Source organism: Narcine bancroftii, chromosome 9, assembly GCF_036971445.1.
Source record: "Narcine bancroftii isolate sNarBan1 chromosome 9, sNarBan1.hap1, whole genome shotgun sequence".
NCBI classification, from domain to species: domain Eukaryota; kingdom Metazoa; phylum Chordata; class Chondrichthyes; order Torpediniformes; family Narcinidae; genus Narcine; species Narcine bancroftii.
In genome coordinates this window covers 120,120,394-120,138,266 of record NC_091477.1, presented here as the reverse complement: position 1 = coordinate 120,138,266, position 17,873 = coordinate 120,120,394, and the positions used below count along the sequence as shown (strand labels likewise).

The 17,873-nt window shown below is 42.2% G+C and overlaps 1 long non-coding RNA gene across 1 annotated transcript; it reads right to left on the bottom strand.

The window, feature by feature from the left end:
* Positions 1-1,928: 1,928 nt before the first annotated feature.
* Positions 1,929-17,580, bottom strand: LOC138742732 (uncharacterized). The gene is made up of 3 exons (XR_011344378.1): positions 17,123-17,580; positions 6,541-6,720; positions 1,929-2,235 (listed from the first exon to the last, which is right to left on the bottom strand). It is a non-coding gene; the product is annotated as an uncharacterized lncRNA (long non-coding RNA).
* Between the last annotated feature and the right edge of the window lie 293 nt (positions 17,581-17,873).

Below are 17,873 nucleotides of genomic sequence, written 5' to 3'. Positions count from 1 at the left end.
TGTCAGTGTGCTCTTTTTGTGAATTCCTGAGAGAGAGAGAGAGAGAGAGAGCTGGGGGAAAGGACACAGTAGGAAGAAGTGAGGTGGGGGGGGGGGTGGGAGGAAGAGATTTTAACAGAAGCTGGAGAAATTGATGTTAATGTCATCCAGTTGGAAGGTGCGCAGACATAATTTTAAATGTTGTTCCTCCACGTTGCAGCTGGTCTCAGTCTGGCAGTGCATGAGACTATGGACAGACATGAGAGCAAGGGAATGGGATGGGGAATTGAAATGGGGGCCAGTGGAAAATCCACACGATTATGATGAACAGAGTTGAGGTGCTCAAAAAGGAATCTCCCAGTCTGCATCCAGTATATCCGATGTAGAGGAGGCCACATGGGAGCACTGGATGTAGTAGACGACCCCTGCAGATTCACAAGTGAAGTGCTGCTTCACCCAGAAGGATTATTCTCTAAAAAAGGGTCCAGACCCAAACGTCAGTAATATATCTTTACATATATCTATGTATGTTGCCAGACTGGCTGAGTTCCTCTAGCATTTCTGTGTGTTTTATTACAATCACAGCATCTGCAGACTTTCATGTTCCACACCTTTTTCCCGAGCACAGTAAGAGTGCCTGTCTGGCTGCAACATGGTGTGCTAGAGGGCTGCAAACATTGGATGGGAAGTTGACACGGAGGATCATTAAAACAGCTGAGAAGATCAATGGGATCTTCCTTTCCTTTATAGAGAACATTTACTGGGACTGTTGCTTAAGTAGGGCTCAAAGAGTTTTTGAAGACCCTTGCTATCCAGTGCCCAGGATCCAACACCTCAAGAAAGAGGTGCAGGGGCATCAAAATTAGGACTGTCAGACTGCAGAATAGCTTCTTCCAGCAGGCTGTGAGATTGATGAACAGTATCCTATAATCATATAAATCATTCCCATATTTTATATATTAATTTGATTATTTATGTGATTGTTATGTATTACATATTGCGTGTTTTTGTGACTACACCATGGTCTGGAGAGATGCTGTTCCTTCCCCCACTATTTTGTTCAGGCGCCTCCCTACATTTTGCTTATACCTTGATGAAGGGATCAAGCTCGAAGTATTGGTGCTCTATCTTTATTTTTGCTTCATAACGTACACTGGCCTGGTGAGTTTCCCCAGCGTTGTGTTTCGTTGTGTTGTCGATGTACAATCAGATGATAACAATCTTGAATGTGAACTTGAAAATTTTCTGCTGAATTGAACTGATTGTCACACGATACCATTTGCTCACTTCTAGTAGCGGGAAAAATAGAAAATCTTGCCTTTGCTTCACCCCTTGTATTTCCCAATTTAGCTTTACAGCATGTGTGGACAGCAGAATCAGGGAGCATGGAAACACTTCCTTCAGACCACCAGGAGAGGGGTGACCAGCAGACACTATTTTAAACTAATCCATCTACTGCCCTCCCCACCCACACCCCTCCCGAGATTCCAGCACCCACCTGCACATTCGGGGCAGTGTACGTCAGCTACTTAACCCACCCATGTGCACGCCTTTGGGATACGGGGGGAAACTGGAGCATCCGCGGGCAACCCAAGAGGAAAGAGACTCCACGCAGACAGCACTGGAGGCTGAGACTGAGCGAGAACTATTTTGATGAAGGGCTCAAGGCCCAAAATGTTAGTTCTGTATCTTTATCTCAGCTATATAAAGTACGCTGTTTGACCTGCTGAGCTTCTCCAGCTTTGTTTTTAACTTCATCCACGATCTCTACAGCTGCACCACTGTCAAGCTTTTCATTCAGTGAAATGATTGATAACACTAGATAATTTTTTTCAGGAGGTTTGCTTCCTGATGAAATATTAGAGATTATGATAGACAACTTCAAGCTGAATTCAAAGATAATTTCAGATTTGCTGTATCATGTAGAAAGTTGGAGAAACATTAAACTATTGAATTTAGCATGTTTAATCGCATAATGATGCTGTACAAATTTTCATTTGAATTCAGTATCTGATGCCTCTCATGTTAGTGTCCAACAATAGTCGGCCAGCACTGATGGATTCCAGTTGCCCTGATGGTCGCAATGTCCTGGTGAAACCTTTCACTGTGTTTGTCACTGACTGCACCAAGATCAGCGGGGAAGATGTCCAAGTGCGAATGCAGAAAATAAAATTTTAATGACATGTTGCACTTCGTGGTTTTGTCCGTGTGAAACAGACTTAAAATATAATAGGAAATCCCAACAATAGATCACATCTGAAAAAAATGATGCGTAATGGAAAATTTTAGATTTTCATGATTAGCAGTTCAAAATCTATAAAATATACCCAAAAGTGTTTAGGAAGAAAAATATTTGCTGTTCAGTGTAATTAAAAAAAAACTTTAGACATACAGCACGGTAACAGGCCATTTCGGCCCATGAGTCCATGCCATCTAATTTGCATCCAATTAACCTACACCCCCCCCCCCCCCCCCCACCCCGGTACGTTTCAAACAGTAAGGAAACTGGAGCCCCCGGGGAAAACCCATGCAGACATGGGGAGAAAGTACAAACTCCTTACAGACAGCACAGGATTTGAACCCCAGTCCTGATCGCTGGCGCTCTAAATGCGTTGTGCTAACCTCCAATTTATTTACTTTAATATTTGTGTATATGTACTGTGCATATGTATCGTTTGTTTGTCTGTCTGCATGTTATATCTATATGTGTGTTTGCAATGTGTTGTACCGAGGACCGGAGAATGTTGTTTCATCCTTTGAACTTCTACATCGGATAATAATCTTGAACTTAAATAGATTATTGCTTTGTTTAGTTGTTTTTATTTTTTTTAACCAACTGTCAGTTCAGCTGCAGCAAGCAAGAACTTTGGTGCATTGTACGTTAACAATGCGTATGTAAACAAATTAACATTATGAAACCAGAAGCAGAGTAAATTATCAGCAAAGAGGTGGTGACATTTATTGGATCTTCCAGATGCAGGAAATCCAGAACACATTGTTTATTCAGTTTACTTCTGGACAGGTTTATGTTCTCAGTGACACACCTGTGAAGGTGTCTTTCCCTCTTTAACTAAAGGCACATCTTTGTGTGTTAGAGAGGCATGTTGCGATAAAGCTGCTTTACCAAGAGATGACTTGCAAAACAGGTCTGCATGACTAATCAGAGATAGAGATTAAGTATGGACAATTAAATCAACTCTGAATTTATCTCAAGGGCCATCAAGATATTTCCTAAGCACCCAGTATCTAAAGAGGCGAAACCCATCGAGAGAACTGAATCATCCACGCTCTCACAAAGCCACGCCTGCTTTGAGCAAATAGCCCAGGCAGGTATGAATAGGGTGAGGCTGGGGCATCAGCGCACTTGGTGCAGATGAATTGGAGGCTGGATTAATTATTTATGGAGAATGGGTGAATCATTTTTCCCAGCACATCTAAAGGCAATGGGGCAATATTGACAAGGATTTTCTTGGTGCAGGAGCCTAAGATGGGGCAGAGCTTGTAAGGATGATGGAGGGGTCTATAATGAGGTTTGATGTACAATGAGGAAGGTGAATGCCCAATACATGATGGGTGGAGTGAATGAGGCATGAAATTGAGGAGTGGGAATAATTCAACAGCAGTTGAGGTAATTTCACTTCCTTTCATGGTCAGCTCCAAAAACAAAAAGGTGCCATTGGCAATTAGTTCATCATTTTGATTTAGGTCACAACCTTTGCACATGGTTCATTTATTATCATTGAGATTAATTCTGTCATGTACAAGAACATGCAGTTCTGAGGCCACCTGAAGGAGAACCCTGGGAGAGGACCCCACAGTGTAGGAGACCATGGCAGCAGACCCGCGAGGGGCTCAGGATTGGTAAGTGTGCAGGCTGCAGCAGGTCAGCTGCTGGGAACCAGGGATCGGGTCCAGGATCCGTGAGGGTGCTGTGGTGAGCGTAGTTCCTGAAGAGGTTGGCAAGGGGCACCTGCAGCTTCAGTTCACCGCTGGACCAGAAAGGAGGCCATGTGGCTAAGGAATCGCAGGAGGTGTCGGGATCCACGGACACTCAGTATCTCCAAAGGGACACTTTTTTATTTCTCTTTGCCATCCTGATATGGGAGTTGGACTAATGGTGTCTTTTTGCGTTTATAGGGAAAACAAAGGAAAAACAATTCTCTGTATTTTGTGTACATGAGAGTAAAGGAGTCTTGATCTTCACTGTTAGAGTTCCACGAGCACGTTGGGAAAAGAAGCTAACCTTATTGAAGAATGAATGTGACACCAGGTGATTGATAAAACATGCTGGGGGCTAAAGGTCCCTCAACTTTAGTGGTTGCAATGATGACTAGATTGAGAATCCACTACCCTGGATGGACAATGTCAGAAGCGTCATTGATCATTCTAGAAGACTGGCAGAAACAGCATTGGAAATATGGGCAGAGATAACTGAAACAAACTGTAAGGAGGAAGTGGATTCTGATCCAAGGGTTCAGAGAAGACCAGTCACCCTTGGAGTGAACATGGGGCACTTCCTTTGGATTGGGTAGGATCTGAGCCTGAATCCATGCAACAATTGATGAGTTTCTAAGATGAGCTTGCACCAAGTAGTGGATAGTAACAAAGATCCTTAAAAATATAATTGCAGATTTAAAGTGTATAAGTAGATGACACGTCTTTCTTTTGTATAAAGATGTTGTTTTATTTTATATGTTCAATATTTATTGGTTTTGGAGGGGGGAAGGAAGGGGGAGGGAGGGATGGGGAGAAAAGAGAGAAAGTGTCACTGTGTATATTTAATGAGATACATCTGTAAATATTTTGGTTGATATGGTTCATAGTGCGATAAATAAAGAATCACAAAAAATATCATTGCATTGGCATAGCGGTCAGCACAATGCCTTTACAGCGCCAGCAATCAGGACCAGGGTTTGAACCCCGCGCCATCTGTAAGGAGTTTGTACGTTCTCCCTGCATCTGCTTGGGTTTTTCCCAGGGGCTCCGGTTTCCTCCCCCCGTTCAAAACTTACAGGAGGTTGTAGGTAAATTGGATGTCACTGGGCGGCACGGAGGCGTGGGCCAAAATGGCCTGTTATCGTGCTGTATGTCTAAATTAAAAATTAAGGGGTCCTTTGTTCGATGTGTTCATTGATTAAAAGAGAAAGGTCAACAACTATCTTTGTGAGGTGTGGTTAATGTGACTCTTTTACAATGCTAGTGTCCACAAGGAGTTCATACATCTTCCTATGACTGCGTGGGTTTCCTCCAGGTGCTTTGGTTTCCTCCAACGTTTCAAAGACATACGAGTTTGGTAGGTTAATTTGCCACATGGATGTAATTGGGCAGCGTGAGCTTGTGGGCCAGAAGGACCTGTAACCATGCTGTATCACTAAATTAAATTAAATAATTTTAAAAAAAGCTCTTTTTCAGGACAGGCAGGAAGAAGAGACGGAAGAGCACAAATACAATGGCCAGCACCAACATATCCATCTTTCATATTTAAAATTAAACAGCCCCAATATAACAGCATCTCCTGAAATATTCCAGCATGAGTTTCCTCCAGGATTGTAAGCAAAACTTGTTCCGAGTTTTAGTTCATATCTAAGTCTATTTTTGAAATGATGCTTGAAATGTTCTCCCAAGGAAGGGATGTCTGAAAAATGGCAGTGACGTAGAGTTGCTCTACAGCAGCATTGCCGCTAGTGCTGACCTGCGGGGAGAGGGGAGTGGAGACACAGTGCTCCCCCACAGGGTCCTACTGGCCAGTTCAACTGAGGATGGTTTTAAACGGCCTGTTAAAAAAGCTGACAGTGTTTTACTTAAAATCCTATAATGGCGTGGTTTGGGCCTAAGATGGTGGCACCTGTGTTCGGTAGCAACCATGAGGGGTTGCATCGGACCCTGGGGGAGCAGCAGACTGTGCAGGGCATCAGTAACAGGGAGAATACCCCCCCCCCATAGAAAAGGAGAAGCAGAGGAGACGACGCTAAGGTTGGTGACCATGGTGATAGACCTGTGAAGGGCTCTATGGCAGAAAGAGATACACAGATGTTGGTGACTTGTGGGCGAGGAACCCACACAGGCTGCTGGAGACTGGCTGATGAGAACCAGTAACTGGATCCGGGATTCGAGAGGGTGCTGAGGGAAAGAAGAGCTCCGGAAGAGCTCTGGCCATTGAAGGTTTCCTCATTGTGTCAGAGGTTTGGTTCTAGGCTCCTTGAATTAAATTGAGGCTGTGGGAGGCAAATCCACAGACACTCAGTGACACTGAAGAGATTCTCTTTTGCTCTTCTTTTTCTGATTGTAAGGGGAACCAGGCAATGCTAATGGAAAACCTTTGTCTGCCTTATGGAAGACTAAAGGCAATTTTGTGTAAAATTGTTTCTGTTTTACTACATGACAATAAATAGTATCTGATCCAATCTAATCTGAATTTATTTAGCATACCAGCTTTAGGATTTACAAAAATTGCGTTGCCTAGCAATGGATTAATTTAAATAGAAATGCACTTCTTACAACTGGAAACACAGCAACCAAAATTAACAAAGAAAGAAGGTACTTCAAACAAGAACTGAATACCCCAGTGTTGCCGGACTCACGATCCAAAGATGTTGAAATCCCATTGAGGCCACGAGGAATTTCTAGCCTGATACTGTGGAGGATGGTCACATCGTCCTCATGTCTGATACCAGGCTTCCTGAAACAGACTCCCGTCTCCTGGTGGTGCCGTAGCAGGAAAAAAGTCTGCAAAGCCTCCTGCTGAAAATAAATGGAATATCCTGTGATTGGTCACTGGCACATCTCTGCAACGGGAACAGACTGAGGTCTTCTTAAGGGATCCGCCCCAACACCCATCAGCTCATTCCTTTAAGCATCTATGGCCTTCCCGTTGACGTGCCTCCAACCACCCTGCTAACCCACAGAATTGGAGTGGAGTTGAGTCAGGATGATTCAAGATTCCTTTATTGCCATGTGATCAATGCACCTAATTTGTCAAGTTTTGCCTGCCATAAAGGCACACAAAGGGGTTCCACTGGCCCAATGTCCCCACCAATGAGAGAAAGAGAAGCAAAAGGGAGCCCCTCAGAGACACTGAGCATCCCTGGAATTCGCCTGCTGCTCCCCCACAGCCACCGCAGCCATGCAGTCTCCAGTCTCTGAATCGGCGCTTCTGGTCCCAAACCTCTGATAGGATCAGAAGGCCGTCATTGCCTGAGGCCCTTCAGAAGCCCTGCTCACAATTAGCACTCTCACAGATCCTGGACCTGGTACGTGGTTCCACGAGCCCATCTCTGGCAGAATGAAATTAAGAATTTGGGGTAAAAGTACATTGTTCCTTGAAAGTAATGACACAGACAGATAGAATGGTGAAGAAGGTGTATGGCACAGTTGGATCAAAATATTGGCTAGATTCTCAATGGGGGCCACAGCACATTTAAGGGGGGCTTGGGCTGAAATCATAAAGTAATTTTTTTTGTTTTTTATATAGTCAATAGGAGAAAAGCACAGAAGAAACCAACTAAACTTGACTGCTTCACAGGGAAGGGGACCCTAGGGGGCCATAGCCAAAATAAGGGTGAGAATGACTGGGAGAGAGCACAAGGAATATGTGTATAATTCTAATCACTAAACTATAGGAAGGATATGATAATCCTGGAGGATGCAGAGAAGATTCACAAAGATGTTACCTGGATTGGAGGAGAAATTATAAGGAAAGCATGAGTATGGTGGGACAGTTTTCCTTGGGGTTAGGAAACTGACAGATGAGCTAGTATAGGTTAATATAATCATAATGGGCGGAGATGGGGTAGCTAACCTTTTATTGAGGGTAGGGAAGTAGAGGGCATAGAGTTGCCAGAGTAAGTGCAGAGGCAGGAAGTTTCAACACTCAAGAGGTATTTTGACAGGTAGATGTATAGGATAAGGTTTTAAGGATATGGAGTTTATTGTCATATACATTGGGCCAAATGCAGGCAAACAAGACAAACTCAGGAAGCCATCTTGGTCAGCATGGATCATCGAAACCAATTACAGCACAGAATAGGCCAGTTCGGCCCTACTAGTCCATGCCGTAGCAAATCCCCACCCTCCTAGTCCCACTGACCAGCACCCGGTCCATACCCCTCCAGTCCTCTCCTCTCCATGTAACGATCCAGTCTTTCTTTAAATGTAACCAATGATCCCGCCTCGACCACATCTGCCGGAAGCTCATCCCACATCCCCACCACCCTCTGCGTGAAGAAATTTCCCCTCATGTTCCCCTTATAATTTTCCCCCTTCAATCTTAAACCATGCCCTCTAGTTTGAATCTCCCCCTTTCTTAATTGAAAAAACCTATCCACATTTACTCTGTCTGTCCCTTTTAAAATCTTAAACACCTCTATCAAGTCCCCTCTCAATCTTCTACGCTCCAGAGAAAAAAGCCCCAGTCTGCACAACCTTTCCCTGTAACTCAGACCCTGAAATCCTGTCAACATTCTCGTGAACCTTCTCTGCACTCTCTCTATTTTGTTTATATCTTTCCTATAATTTGGTGACCAAAACTGTACACAGTACTCCAAATTTGGCCTCACCAATGCCTTGTACAATTTCATCATAACCTCCCTACACTTGAATTCAATACTCCGATTTATGAAGGCCAACATTCCAAATGCCTTCTTCACCACACCATCTACCTGAGTATCAGCCTTGAGGGTACTATTTACCATAACTTTGTTGCTCTGCACTCCTCAATTGTCTACCATTTAATGCATATGACCTATTTAAATTTGCCTTTCCAAAATGCAGCACCTCACATTTATCTGTATTAAATTCCATCAGCCATTTCTCAGCCCACACCTCCAGCCTTCCTAAATCACCTTTTAATCTACGGTAATCTACCTCACTGTCCACAACACCACCAATCTTTGTGTCATCCGCAAAGTTGCTTATCCAATTCTCTACCCCTACATCCAGATCGTTAATATATATAACAAATAATAGTGGACCCAGGACCGAACCCTGAGGAACTCCACTAGTTACCGGCCTCCAATTGGACAAACAATTTTCTACCACTACTCTCTGACACCTCCCATCCAACCATTGCTGTAATAGAACATTACAATACTGAAAACAGGCCCTTTGGTCCTTCTAGTCTGTGCAACTATTATTCTGCCTAGTCCCACCCAGTCCAGAGCCTTCCATACCCCTCCCATCCATTTACATGTCCAAATTTTTCTTAAATATCAAAATTAAGCCCTCATTCACCTCTTCAGCTGGCACATTGTTCCATACTCCCACCACTCTCTGAGTGAAGAAGTTCCCCCTAATATTCCCCCCTAAACTTTTCCCCTTTCACCCTTAACACATGCACTCTGGTTTGTTTCTCACCTACCCTCCGTGAAAAAAAAGCCTACTCGGAGGGAGGAGTCACGTGATGGAGTAGTGGCCGGACGGTGAACTCCAGCCCTCTCCAGAAAAGTCGGGAAAAACAAGAGAAAACACAAAGGCACAGAAATAAAAGTTACAGAAAAGTGAGTATAAAGGTGGAAAGAAGATGGCGACAAAAAAAGAAAAGTCAAAAGCAACGGTAAGAAGAGAGGAAGAGAAGACAAAGGAGGAAAAAGGTGAAGGCCTTACCTGTCCGAAGAGGCCCGCTGCGGAGAGAGAAACCCGCTCCCTCAGGTCGGTAAATAATGGACTACAAAAATGGCTCGCAGAGCCGAACAAAAGTGCGCAACCGCGCATGCGCGAAGTTTCGCGCATGCGCGATGCGAATGAAAAAAAACACACCGACGGGAGGGGGGACCAGCTGGGGAGTCGATCTCCACAGCCGGCAACGACAGCTGCAGAACACCTGCAGCAAGAAGAGACCACAGAAGACAATAGAAACAAGATAGAAGAGGAGGAAAGGGCAGCAAAGAAACAACAGATGGCCAACCCAGAGGAAGAAGAAGAGGAAGAGTATGGTGAAATAGAAGAAGAAAAGAGAGGCAAGGTAAAGGATATACTTGCTCTTATTAGAGGATACATGGAATCATTTAGAGAATGGCAAACACAGGAATTTAAGGATTTAAGAAAAAGAATAAACAACACAGAAGAGAAAATAAATAAAATGGAGATGACCTTAACAGAAATGGGAAAGAAAATGGACAAGATGGAAGAGCGGGCAGTAGCAGCAGAAATGGAGGTAGAAGACTTAAAAAAGAAATTGGAGGAATCTAATAAAAAAACTAAAGAGACACAAGAACTACTAGCTCAAAAAATAGATACAATGGAAAACCATAACAGAAGAAATAACATAAAGATAGTGGGCCTTAAGGAAGATGAAGAAGGCAAGAATATGAGGGAGTTTATAAAAGAGTGGATACCTAAGACCCTAGGATGTCCAGAACTACAGCATGAAATGGAAATAGAAAGGGCACATAGAGTATTGGCCTCTAAACCACAACCACAACAAAAACCAAGATCTATTGTAGTAAAATTCCTAAGATATACTACAAGAGAAAAGGTACTGGAGAAGACAATGGAAAAAGTAAGAGAGGGCAACAAACCACTGGAGTATAAAGGACAAAAAATCTTCATTTATCCAGATATAAGTTTTGAACTCCTAAAGAAGAGAAAAGAGTTCAATACAGCAAAGGCGATTTTATGGAAGAAAGGGTATAAATTTATACTAAAGCATCCAGCGGTATTGAAAATATTTATTCCAGGACAACAAAACAGACTATTCGCGGATCCAGAAGAAGCACGAAAATTTGCAGAACAATTACAAAAATAGACTGAGGGAGGAAGACGGGTAATGAGAGTTAAAATGATCACGACTGATATGTATGTGGGTAAAGACAAAAATAGACTGAGGGATGAAGACGGGTAATGAGAGTAAAAATGATCACGATTGATATGTATGCAGGTAAAGAGGTATAAGAGTGAATAGAGACAATGAGCATACATGAATGTATCTGTACTTAGAGGAAAATATGGATAGTATAGACAAGAATTAATAAGGGAAGGTAATGGAATAGAGAGAATAAGGAGGGAATTAAAAGAGGGACCTTTGTGACATATGAAAAGTGAAATCTTTTCTGGGGGAGGCGGGGTGGGGGGAAATAGCGGTCACTGCAAAATCAGTTGACGCTTGCGAGTGGATTCGCAAATCCAAATGGAGAGGGGAGATGTGGTTGTCCGACAAGGGATAAAGGACAACTCAGGAGGTGAAGGGGAGATTGGGGATAAATAAGATAGAAATAGGAGAATAAGGAAAATGTTAGATGTGGTAGGAATGTTGTCTTATAAAGAGTTGAAAATAAGAAAACAGAAATGGAAAAGGAGGAAAGGTAATGATGGAAAAACGGAAAGAGAAGATAAACAAAATATAAAAGGGCTACGCTGAACTATATGTCTTTAAATATTAATGGAATACATAACCAAATTAAAAGGAAGAAACTACCAAATTTAAATGAATAAATGTATTCCATTAGAAAAAATAACATATTGGTTAAGAAATAACATTGAAATATTCGAACAAGTATAGGAGCCTTACATTAAATACAATAGCGAAAACCTACCGGGGACAAACATTACCTAAGTTGATGGAAGGAGAAGGAAAGAAAAGAATGGACTCAGTAGAATTTCTGGTGTAATTTGGTTGAATGACAACATTGTCTGACTGGCTTAATGCAACCTAGATTGTATACCTAAAATGGATGAGAGGGGGGGGTGGGGGGGTGGTTTGGGAGGAAAGGGGGGGGGGGAGAAAAAGTCACTGTATATGTGTGAAAAGAAATAGTGTATATCATGGCTAATGTGATTTATGGTGTGAAAAATAAAAAAATTTAAAAAAAAAAAAAAAAAAAAAAAAAAAAAGCCTACTCACATTTAGTCTATCTACACCCCTCATAAAGACCTCTATCAAATCTTCCCTCATTTTTCTACACTAAAGTAAAGTCCCAACCTGTTTAGTCTTTCCCTGCAACGAGTTACTGAAGTCCTGGCAAGATCCTACTAAATCTTCTCTGCATTCCTTCAATTTTATTGACATCTTTCCTGTAGTTAGGTGACCAAATCTGCACAAAATATTCCAATACTTGTCTTGTACAACTTTTCGATAACATCCAATATCCTAAACTCAATACTTTGATTTATGAAGGCCCATATGCTAAAAGCTCGTTTTACAACCCTATCTACCTGTGACATTTTAAGAGAATTATGTATTTGTATTCCCAGATCCCTCTGTTCTACCACACTCCTCAGTGCCCTAACATTTACCGTGTCTGTCCCACCTTGGTTTGTCCTTCCAAAATACAACACCTCACACTTGTCTGCATTAAATTCCATCTGCCGTTTTTCAGTCCATTTTTACAGCTGGTCAAGATTCCTATACAAGCTTTGAAAGCCTTCCTCACTGTCCGCACCAACTCTAATCTTTAGGTCATCTGCAAACTTGTTTTTTTAATACTTTATTTTGAAGTTTCCATACATGCAGTATACATACATCTTTATACATTTGTCATATTAAACAAATCAGTTCTAACTACAAAAAAAATACCCTTTTGCCTGAATAATCCTTCCCTAACCCCAACCTCCACAACAATAATAATATTAAAAATATTAACATATTCTGAGATTATATAGTAACATAATAAAAGAAAAAGAAGGAAAGAACTAAGAAAGAACTAATGGATTGTGCTAGGATGGGGTTCAGGGCTCCAAGGATTTTATCAATATATAATTCCTTTACTCATCCTCCAGAGAGTTATCGTAGGTTCCAGCAAATTGAAAGAGATAAAATTAAACAATAACACCTAATTTTTGTATATATGGGCCACACATTTATAAAAATGAATTATTTTTTTTCCTTAAATTATATGTTATCTTTTCTAATGGAATACACTTTTGAATTTCTGTGTTCAATCTTTCTATTCCTAAAGGAGAGTCAGATTTCCAAGTAACTACAATACACTTTCTCGCCACGGCCAGTACTATTTTAACAATTGAGTTGGTAAGAGCTTCAATTTCGATCTCGTTCCTTCTATTTATATTAATAAAAATAAATCAGGATTTTGCAGATAATAATTTGTTCTAATAGTTTCCATACTTTTACCCAAAATAGTCTCACTTGTGGGCTCGACCGTGTAGAATGCAAAAATGTACCTTCAGTCTCACTGGATCTAAAACACATTTTTGATATATCTGATTTTATTGGCGTAATGTATAGATGATGCATGAAATTGTCGTACTAGTCTGTATCATACATTAATTGTATTATATATTACTATATAGCCATATAACAATTATAGTACAGTACAGGCCATCTTGGTCTCTCCAGTCTATACCGATTCAAGTGATTTCCTCTAGTCCCACTTATCTGCACCCTGCCCATGACCTTCTGATCCCCTCACATCCATGCACCTATCTAACTTTTTCTTAAATAACAAAATTGACCTTGCTGCAACCACCTCTTCTCGAAGGTCATTCCTCTCAGCCACCACTCTCTGAGTGAAGCCCTCTCTCATATTACTTCTAAACTTTTGCCCCCTAACCCTTAACTCATGACCGCTTGTTCCAATCTCACCTCCCCCCAAGTGTATACAATCTCTGTAGAAATCTGCCCATATTTGAGCATCTATTGTAATGTTTAAATCCTGTTCCCATTTTTTAGATTTATGAAGCCCAGGTTTAGAAATTGCCCTTTGTAACAAAAGAAAGGTTGCAGAAGTAAATTTTCGTACAGACCCTCGTCAACCAAGGATTTCCACTTCACTACAAGGGTGTAATAATATCTCCGACACCAATTTATCTCTCAGATATCTTTTTATTTGAAAATAGCAAAAAATATATATTTCCAGTTATTTCATATTTATTTTTCAATTGTGGAAAAGACATTAGTTGCCCTTGGTCATAACAATCTTCAATGGTTTTAATTCTTTTATCTGACCATAGTTTCAAAAACTGATTATCTTTTGAAAAAGGTATTGGACTATTCTGGAACAGAGCTTTTTTAGATGATATACCTCCTCTTGTTCTAATTTCCCCATCTATCTTACCCCAGATATCCACTGTGTTTTAATAGAGGTGTATCTTTAGTTCCTATCATTAATTTTGAATTTCATTTATAAATAAAAGAAGCAGCTGTTTTTTTCTCCAATTTGTTCTAGTTCTATTTTAATCCACGCTAGTATGTTTTCTCCTTCAAAAAAAGATGCAATAAATCTCATTTATAATAATTGTCAAAGTTTGGAAGTTGTTGTTCCCCCACTTCATATTTCCATGATAACTTTTGCATTGATACTTGTGACATTTTCCCTTTCCATCAACATTTTCTCACACATTTATTAAGTATTTAATCTCCATCTATAAACCAATTTCTCTTTATCAGGCATTTCAATCTGCATTAACAATGGTGAATGATCTGAAAAATTTCTTGCTCTGTATTCACATTAAGTATTCGGTCTTGTAGCTGTGCTGAGAGTCGAAAGAAATCTATTGCAGAATATGGATTGTGCATCCTGGAATAAAAAGAATAGTCTTTTTCTTTAGGGTGTGTCCTCCTCTATTAAATTCAAAGCTTTCTTTAATGTCAAAATTGCCTTGGCTGCTTTACTTCTTGCCACTCCTCTTGTAGATTTATCTAACAGTGGATCTAAACAAAAATTAAAATCACCTCATTTTCCAAATTAAGGAAAGTTTCCTGAATAAACGTCATCATCAATATTAGGAGCATATATTATTAAAAGAGTCCATAATTCAGAAAATATTTGAGAATGGATCATTACAAATCTACCTGCTGGATCCTTTTGACATGTTGAATATCAAGCGGAAGATTTTTATTTATCAATATTGCTACTCGTATTTATTTTGAATTGAATGAAGAGAATACAACATGATCTACCCAGTCTCTTTTCAATTTCAAGTGTTCTTTTTCTATTAAATGGGTTTCTTTTCAAAAAGCTATATCTATTCCCATTTTTTAAAATATGTGCAAGAATCTTCTTTCACTTTATTGACCAGTTAATCCCATTTATGTTAAAATTTTAAAAATTAATCATTTTATTCATCTTAATATATTTCTATCACTCTACTTCCATCACCTTTTCCCAACAAAATTCCTCCATTTAATTCCACTTCTCTTCATCTATTGTGTGCCTTTGCAACCCTCCTGATGACCCAAAGATAGGAAAAAAATACAAAAATATAGTAAAATAAAACTCATTCAAAAATATAATGCTATATAACGATAGAAAAAAAATCCCCCCTGACTTGCGTTGCCAATAGCAGCAACACTGTTACCCTCCATTGTGCGGGCTGAGACCGAGGTCACATATGCACATATAAATCAGCAGTAGTTAGCACCCTCCTTCACCCCCCACTTAAAATTTATCACAAATTTTCTTTTAAATCAAACATTCCAGAAACAAATTAACTCCTTATTCCAGTTTAAAAAAAAATTTATTCTGAACATTAAATGCCACAGTCAGACTTCAAGGTTTTTATTTGGTTCGTAATCTTGGCAGACATTGATCAAATTCATCTGCTTCCAGATGGTTCACAAAGAATTTGTTTTGACAATTCGTCAAGGAGATCTTCAAGGTTGCAGGGTGCAGTAAAAATGAATGGTATCCTTTCTCCCAGAAGTTCTTCTTCACAGGATTAAATTCTTTTCTCCTTTTTAACAAACCTTCACTTATGTCAGGGTAAAATAAAATTTTACTCCCCTCATATTCAATTGGACCTTGTCTCTGTCAAACCTTTTGAGCAGCCATTCTCAAAACATTTTCCCTGTTTTAATAGGGCAGGAAATTTACCAAAACTGAATGTGGGTTCTGACCTGGGGCTGGTTTTCTTCTAAGAGCCCTGTGAGTCCTTTCAATCTCAGTATCTCCCACAAAGTGCTCTTGTCCAAGTATTTCTGTGATCCATCGTTGAAAAAGGCAAAGCATATCTTGTTGTTCCACCCCCTCTTTCAGACCCACAATTTTAATATTATTTCTTCTACTATAATTTTTCAACATATCCACCTTCTGACAAAGTTTTTGATTGATCATGGTCAAAGCAGTCTCATTATTTTCCACCTTGAGAAACTCTATCTTTAACTTGTTCCACATCTTCTTTTATTGTCTGAACTTGATTTATTTTCTCCATGTGCTTCTTCAATGTATTCGTAGCCTCTTTATTTATTTCCATTTTCATCTCTCTCACATCTTGCTTCATACTTCTAATTTCTTTAAATATAATCACATTACTCACGTTCACTGAGTAATTAGTAGCTTGACTTGTACCTTATGAATAGTTTTCATCATCACCCAGGTCACTTTCTGAAGATGAACCCTCTGCCTCGGATGCCGATTCGGACGGGCGCGCGCAACTTTGGGCCGGACTTCCGGTTTCTTCTCCTTCAGCGTCATCGTCCCGCTCAACCGGGTGCGGCGCACTTCATTGTGGCAGTGGAGGCTACCCACTGATCTCAGGGACAGCGGCCACGCCAGCCCTCAGCTCCATTCTCATCGCAGGCCTCACCGTACGTTGTTGCTTTTCTTTGTGCAAAACAGGTAAGTCATTGGGAGTTTTTGTCGTTCCCCCCCCCCCCCTCCATATTGTGAGTGGCACTTTTGTCCTTTTTTCCCCCCCATATAGTCCCAAGACTCTTTCAAGGACTCATTTGACTAGGTCATTACTTTTTCATCTGCAAACTTGCTGATGCACTTTCCCAACTTATCATCCAGACATTGATCGAGATGACCAGTCGGGCCTGCTTCTGTGCTCTTTGACTCTCTGTCCAAGTCATTGGTCGGGGAACAAGAGGGCAGCAGCCATCATCGAGGATCCGCACCACCCAGCACACACTCTGTTCTCGCTGCTGGAATCGATGCCACAAGACGCGCACCCACCAGGTCCAGGAACAGCGGCCCCCCCCCCCCCACCCACCCCCCCTTCCCCCTCCACCATCAGACCCCTCCACAACAAACTCAATCAGGGGCTCATTTAAGGACCCGCACTTTGCAGTTCTAGGTTGACACTTGTTGCATTCCTTTCTAGGTTCAAGTCCACTTGGTAGATCAGCCTGGCCCTGCAGGGAAGAAGTATGTGATGCCATGTATGCACTTAGACAATGAATCTGGACTTGACCTGACATTGCCTCCCCCCTCTGGAAAAGTCAGGACCCCTTCAATCTTTTCTCCCTTACTCTGTGCTCCCTCCTTCAGTGCAGGGAGGGGTTTGCCCACTTGGCTCTGGGAATCCTCCTCCTCCTCCTCTCACAGGCCGGGGTGAACGGATCACGTGACGGCCCCGGCCCCACGAGCGCGCGCCGCAGGGAGCTCGCTCCGGCGACGCGCCTGCGTGCTGACGTGGGCGTCCCCTGCGCGCGGGCGGCGTTTGACGTCGGCGCTCTCTGTGCGGCGGTGACATCAGCGGTGTCCAAGGAAAGGGGGCGAGCGGGTCGCTGAGAAGGAGGAGGAGGAGGAGGGAGCGAGCCCCGATCACGACCCGCGGACGGGGGGAGACCGGGGAAGGTCCCAGGACGGTGGTTCAGGGGCGGGGGTGCAGGAGGTGGAGGCCGGAGTTGAGGGGAAGGTAGTGACCGCCTCCACTCCCAGCCCCTGAGGGCCCAGAGGGTCGCACCGGGAGCAGGACGGGCCTGGCTGTCAGACGTCAATCACAAGCCTAGCCCCCCCCCTCCCCTTCACCCCCCCTTCCTTCAACCCCCCTTCCTTCCCCTCCCCTTCACCCCCCTTCCTTCCCCTCCCCTTCACCCCCCTTCCTTCCCCTCCCCTTCACCCCCCTTCCTTCCCCTCCCCTTCACCCCCCTTCCTTCCCCTCCCCTTCACCCCCCCTTCCTTCCCCTCCCCTTCACCCCCCTTCCTTCCCCTCCCCTTCACCCCCCTTCCTTCAACCCCCTTCCTTCCCCTCCCCTTCACCCCCCTTCCTTCCCCTCC